We start from the raw sequence: 7,752 nt of genomic DNA on the forward strand, positions 1-7,752 counted from the left end.
AGACATGTACAGGTTATCAGAAAAAAATTCTCGGCCTAAAATATATGCTTATATGTGAAAGAAATCACACACAGAAAGCTCCCTGAATTCGTTGCTGTGTTAACATGAAAAGATTACAACTGAAAGGACTCTGTTGTCTAAGTTTAAGGTTGGAGTTTCCATTTGATCAAATTTGTCAAGGTAATTGACATGTTTGAAATATAGCTTAAAATAAGAAAATATTTATGAAAAGAAAAGGTAGAATAGTTGGTAAATGGGGGGGGGGGAACTACCTTAATTAACTAACCAATGTATTACAAATAGTTCAATTAAAATCTCAAAATGATGCATCCTATAGCTTTCTCCTCTTCTTTTCCCTTTTCTTTTCTGCCACATTTTTCATTAGCATCAATTAGTTGCACAAGAGTTCCATTTTGACATGTCTATACATCATACCTTGATCAAACTTACCCCACCATCCCTGTCCCTTATTCTCCCCATCCTTCTCAAATTAGTGTCAGATTTAGTGCTCCGTTTTCAAACACATAAATGGCATATTTTGAGGACATCCATCCTTTTCCATCATTTATACTTGTGCTCCTCCCTCCAACTAGTAGCCCCACCCAAACAGCACCTGTTTTACATTCCTGTTATTCCTAGTCTATAGTGTATACTACGGTGTGCAAAGGGGTTTCACCTTGTTATTTCACAAATGTATACATAAAACCATAATCAGATTGGAACCCCTGCTTACTGTCACCTTCCCATCCCTATTACTTCATTCATTGCAATAGCTTTCAGTGAGTTATGTTTTACTGTCTCCATCCATCGATGCAGTATGCAATATATTTCAGTATTGCTTACTCTAGCATTCTCTTCTTCCCTTGAAATTGCTTCCAACACTCACTCAATTACAAATGATTCTGTGTATTTACACACACACACACACACACACACACACACACACACACATACATTTATCTTTTAGGTCTAACATTCACATATGAGAGAAAACGTAATTCTGTGCAAATTTTTACTTGGTCCAGCTGTTTTGATTGCTTCATTACATTCTGTTTTATGAAAAATAATGTACATTTCTTTCTCCTTAAACTCATGCCTCTTGAGGATTTCCCTAACATTTGATGAACACAGAGATACCATCTGTCATGTACAAGTTCTTTTGTGTGCAAATCAAAAGATCTTTTCAACATGTAACTAAAGAGAGACTGTAGAGTTGGGGTATCTTAACTTTCTAACATGTTATCAAATTCTCTCTAGGATGTATGAAAAATATTTAGATTTTTGTATGGATTTATTGTATTATTTTAAAGAAATTCTGATTTAAGGTCATAAAATATTTCTCTTGTAATTATTTCTAAAGGATGTAATGATTTTTTTCACATTTAGATTCTAATTCAGATGGAAACTTCATTGCTAACGTGTAAAATATGGATAGAATTTTATTCTTTTTGAGAGAGAGTTCCTTTGGTCATTTATAAAATAACCATATGTATGTTTTCATCCACATCAAAAACTTTTGATCCTTAATTGTACTTAGAGATCAGAAACAATCCTAGCTGAGGTAAATATCAAATGAAATACCTTTGTACAATCATATATGCTAATAAAATATGTAGTTTATTGTACTTTGGTCATTATGCAAGTTTGTTATATAAACTAAAGTGATATAATAGGAAAAATACCCAGACACATTTTACAATTAAAACATTTTCAAAATTATTACATGATGTTAAATGTATATACACTAAGACACCATTGAACAACGAACTTTACAATTTAGGTGGGGGTGGGGGAGGAGTGTAGTTGTGGAAGTGTGAAAGAGGGGATGGTAGGAGAAAAACAAAAGAGAAGGCAACAATGCTTGATAAGAAATGTACTCATGCTCTCTCTCTCTCTCTGTTCGTTTCTAACTCTCTATCCCTCTTGCTGTTCTTTTCTAGCTCTCTCTCTCTCTCTCTTGCTCTTCTTTTCTAGCTCTCTCTCTGCTCTAACTCTTTCCTCTCTCTTTCCCAGCCACGTGGAGTGCCAACCTTGCCTGGTCCCAGCAGGTCTACTGAATAAACCTACCCCTTACCTGAATACCACGTGAGTGCTGCAGTTCTTACTCAGCTACCTCTTTTTAAAAACCTAAAAAAAAAAATAAAAAAAAAAATAAAAAAAAAGAAATGTACTCATTACCTTGCTCCTGTAACTGTAATCCTTCTGTACAATATTTTCCCAATAAAAAAAAACATAAGAAATTTAACTATTGAAAGGAGGGTTTAGAACTTTCAGAAAAGAAACACTATACATACGAGGTAAACTAAATATATATTATTAACAGTTTTCTTCTGTCAAAATGATAGTTACATCCTGTGATCAGCCCTACCCCTTGTTTTAGTCTGAGTTTGAGTCTGCTTTCAAAGACTTTTCAGTTTAGAGGCTGGGAAGTTGGCTCAATGGTAGAGTGCTTGCCTCACCTGCATGAGGCCCTGGCCCCTCAGTGCCACAGACTCAGAAAAAAGCTGGAAGTGGCACCGTGGTGCCAAGTGGTAGGGCACTAGCCTTGAGTTGAAGAGCTGAGAGACAACTTCCAGGCCCAGAGGTCAGCCCCCACGACTGAAAAAAAAAAAAAAAGCTTTTCAGTCTATATTGATCTGTGACTTGTGGGTGGTGTGGAAATATTTCCCCTGCTTCCATTAACTGAATACTTCCCTTTATCTCGCTGAGATTTCAGTGTCTTCAAAGTGCTCTTGTTTTTCACCTTTGCTTTTATTTCTGACCATGACTTTATCAGGGTGTTGAAACTGGGAATTGAGAAGTAAAAGAATGGATCTGTCTGGAAAGAAATGGTTTACTATCTCAGCCTGCACACAGGGTATTGACATTAAGGAATACCAACAGGGACTGAGGCTCATACAAATAATATACATTATATATTATAAACAATATATAATAATCTCAGAGGTACTGAGAGGTGTTAGTCTAGTTCTTTCATCAGTTTTAGTTTTGCTTCTTCACTTATGAGTAGAACATTATTCCTATTTCCTATTTCTTTTCTTTTTATATATTCCATAGATGGCAAGCAGTTAGTGTGAATGTACTGGGGAAACAAATGATGTTGATAACATTTTAGGAGATTAATCAAGGATTTTATTTCCTGGATTTTTAGCTCTTTGTTTTTGAGACAAGGTCTTACTATTTGGTCCAGGCAGGCTTGAAACTGAAGTCCTGAATGCTTGGATTATAAAATGTAGTACCATATCCAGCTTCAACTTTTTCCTTTAACTTTTAGTTAGAATTTGGATTGTATTATTATTGACAATGTGAGTTGTCCTGTTACTTTCTTTAAAAATGTCTTTAGTTTTCTGGGTGCTCATGGCTTATGACTATAATCCTACCTACCCAGGAGTCTGAATTCTAGATTATCTTGATTTGACACCAGCTCATGCAGAAGAGACTATCTTCAGCACGATTCCAAACTGGAGGAATGGATCAAGTGGTAGAGTGCCAGCTATGAGTAAGAAAGCTTAGGAACATAAGACCACTCTTAGTCCTCAGCACTGACACACACACACACACACACACACACACACACACACACACACACACACACACACACACACACACACACACACACACCCCTTTTGGAGGTATATACTTCAATGATGTATTGATTGTTTAGCATACTAGGTACCTGGTTCAATCTCAGGACTCCAATTACTCTGTAAGTAAATATTTCTTCCCTTATATTTTGGATTTGTTCAGAGGCGTTAAGGGCGTGTTCATTAGAACAAAAGCTGGCATATACTAATATGCTAAGCAACAATGCACAGTGACATCTGACTGTGAGAAGTTTGCCACCTCGTTTCTGTGAGTGGTTTTCGCTGTATGGTAACTGTTAGAGAAACATCTGGTTAGCGTCACCTATGTCAGCATCCGATCTTATTGCATGACTGTCCTCTGACATTTACCTCCATGTTGGGATTTGGAGTTGGAAACCTAAAATTAAGCTCCGCTTCCAACATAATAATAGAGAATTGTCTTGGATAATGATGTTTGAGGTTCTCAGTAATGGAATTTCAACACAGCTCATTGGGAAAAAAAATAGCAAACCATTATCAGTGATTTTTCTGTGCAAAAAAATTTGCAAATACTAAGACATACCTTGAAAAGTATTTGGAGAATTTACTATGACTGTCCTTTGATAACTTTTGACTTGTGATAGATTTAAATGAATCATCATAGCAAAGTTTATATACTTCTATATGCCTCTAATTTTACCATTATATCACCTTCCTCCCACCCCAGCAAATATGTGTGTAAAAATGTTTCTTGCAATACAACTGTGTTTGCCATTTCTCAATGGGAGTTCATTAAATAAAAGGAAAAGAATTGAGATTTTTCTTTTACCTAAACCTGATATTGGCAGATATACTAACTCATAGTCTGACATTAGACTAATACATCCATTCGTCTTCTCCTATGCTGCCTCTCTCCAAGTCAGTCCTAAGAATCAGTGTTTCCTTTGTCACTTGGCTGTAAGAAAGTTGTGCATTTTAAATCTTTTTTCAATGTATTTACTAGCTCACAATGATATGTAAAGCAGAATTGAGGAGATCATCCTGCAGAAGGTAGCTACATACTCTTTTTTTAACTGTCAAGCAATCCCTGCAATGCTTTAACTGTGTCCTCAAAGTACATGTGTTGGGAATTCATTCCCAATGTACCTCTGTTGGTACATGGGGCCTACTGGAAGGTACTTAGGTCACTAGAGTGCTGTTCTCATGAATGAAACACTTCTGATTATTAAAGGTCTTGAGGCTGTGAGTGAGATTCCTTCCTGTCTTTTGTTCTTCCTTTGTCTTCCATCATGGGATGATACAGCAAGAAGATCTTCCCTTGGCTTGACCTTCCCTGCTTCCAGAACTGCAAAAAGGCATTTTAAAAAAATTACCCTGTTGCAGGTATTTTATTATAGCAACTCCAGACAGACTCAAAGTATCTCCACCTTATAAACAAACTGCACATACAGGATATTTTATGGCTAGTTTGAGTAAACAGACTCTGAGACAGAAATCCTCATGTAAGAAGTTTTGTGATGTGTTCTGGGCATCATTGATGAGGAAGTTCCTAAGGAAACAGAATTGAGAAAAAGTAAAAGTTGAAATGACACAGACGATTAAAAAAATGTCTAGTTGGTAGCAGGGGATAACTGTGTCAAATTATCTCCAGTAGAAAAGAGAGAAAGGTTGGTGAAATCCAGAGAAAAGCCTCCACTGGATGTGGTTCATGCAGTGAACGTGTAAGCTGCTTTACTAGAAAAGGTGCCCTTGTCTTGACAAGAGGAACTTCTGTAGCATATAGGTAGCATATAAAATACATAACACATAGAATAGGTAGCTCTTCTTCCAAGGTAACAGTGCTTTCTGTTGCTATTGTTTTGCTTTTTGCCTTGAACTAGGGTTTGAACTCACCCCTGCACACTTGTAGGTCTTACTTGGTTGGTTGGTATTCTACCATTGCAGCCACGGCCCATCTTGCCTTTTTTTTTTTTGCTTTTTGCTTTTGGCTTTTTGCTGGTTATTTTGTAACTTGAGGATTTGACTGCCCAGGCTGGCTTCAAACCTCAATCCCCCTGTTCTTAGGATCTTGAGTAGCTGGGATGACAAGTGTCAGAACTGGTGTCCAGCTCTCAAGGGAACAATTGAAAATGTCACTCTTGTCTGGATCGTAAACTCAACTTTCTGGTAGCGATGCCACCTCTTTAGTGGAGTTGAGATGGTTGTATTCATGTTGAGTACTTTTCTAATATACTATCTTTGCTCCCCAGTATGCCTTTGGTGCTGTAGGAAGTCCATCTTCCCATGAGGAAACATTGTGAGTCAGGAACAAAGAACCTCCTCATGAGCTGACCCAGCTCACAGTAACCCAATGTGCTGAGAGAGTAACTTTATTAGAAAATGATGGTCAAGTCAATACCCATAGAAATATTGGTTGGAGAAGAAAGTATTACTATGTAAATTAAACTTGAAATAATACCTTGAGTAAATGTGAAGCTTGATGAGAGGCTATTATTTTATCACTTTAGGAAATTTTTAAATAAATACACTTGACCAGAAAATGAAGAAAACTGGTATATATTGAACAGTCACTACTCTCCAGGCATTAAACAAAATTGTTAACAAGTATGATATCTTCTGATCGTTACAACTCTTCCAGGTGTTTATGATTGCAGTTTATTCTTCAATTTTACCTTAAATGAGATCCATTTTCTAAATTCACAGAAGCAGAATTTAAAATAAGTTTCTTTGATCCCAAAGCACACGCTATGCTTTCCAAAAAGTATCAACAAAGAGACAAGTGTCGTTAAAATAAAGCACATTCATTATCTTTCAAATTACATTTCTGAAAAAATTGCATGTTGGGTTATAATGGACATGGTATTACTTTATTTTGTTTTGTAGAATGCTAGATAATGAACAGAAAAGTCATGTTAGAATTTGGAGAGCTGCTTTATTTACCTAGCAGAGAGTTCTAGGAATGAAAATGAACTTGGGTTCCCTTGTAGTTTATAAAATTAGGATTGAGTGGAATAAGATATAGAAATATAAATACTGGGGGTAGCAATGTTCAACAAGAAATGTATGCATTTGTTTACTTACGTAATTGTAACCCCTCTGTATATCACCCTTACAATAAAATAAAATAGACAAGAAAAGTACTGTATGCTACCATGTATGTGTGGAAGCTACAACATAGATCTCATGGGATTAGAGAATAGATCAGTGATTACTAGGATCTGGGAAATGTTTAGGAGAGGTGGTGAGTGGATGATTAGTAGACTCTGGGGTGCAGTTAGATAGGAGAAATTTTAATGTTCTGTAGCACATTAGGATAACTAGGGTTGACACAGTTAATAGTAGAGAGCATTTTGAATTTTCCCAACACAAATAATAAATGTGCAAGTTGTCTGTTATTCTGACCTGATCATTGTACATTGAGATGCCACTGTATCTTTTAAATAGATGCAATTATTAAGTGTCAGTTCAAAGTTAAAATGTATTTAAAAATAAGATGTTAAAATGGGATGATAGAAATCTTACATTTCAGCTAATTTGCTGTAGTGGAGACAGCACAGAAACCTGGAGGAAATTTTGTGATTTTTATTTTGTTAGTTGTGGGTCTTAAACTCTGGGCTTGGGTGCTGTCCTTCAGCTCTTCAGCTTAAGGTTAGCGCTCTACCACTTGAGATACAACGTCACTTCCGGTTTTCTAGTGGTTTATTGACAAAGAGTCTCATGGACTTTCCTGCCCAGGTTGGCTTTGAACCGCGATCCTCAGATCTCAGCCTCCTGAGTAGCTATGATTACAGGCCTGAGCCACTGGCTCATTTGTGATATTTTGAATCCCATGTTTTTTGATAACCACCGGACTGGCTTAGCATTGAGACTTCTAATGTGATCTTTTATTTCTGTAGCTAAGTTGATCTGGCAGAAGATCTCGTTGGCTTGTTTCTTGTTTAAATATTAGAAGTACTAAAGAAGTTGGAGGTTCAGATGGTGAAGAAAGAAGGGTAAATATAAATCCTGTATATTATTGATTTCATCACACAAGGATGAAATGATACCCAAATATTTGCCCATAAAATATCTTTTTGTGTGAACTGATAATTACATTAACTCCAAATCAGTCTAAATTAGTGACAACAGAGGATCACATCCAAAGGAGAACCCAAGATTGTGAAGATTAAAAACAGTTAGCAGTGAGAAC

Source organism: Dipodomys spectabilis, unplaced genomic scaffold (genome assembly GCF_019054845.1).
Source record: "Dipodomys spectabilis isolate Male_0828 unplaced genomic scaffold, ASM1905484v1 ptg000138l, whole genome shotgun sequence".
NCBI lineage: Eukaryota > Metazoa > Chordata > Mammalia > Rodentia > Heteromyidae > Dipodomys > Dipodomys spectabilis.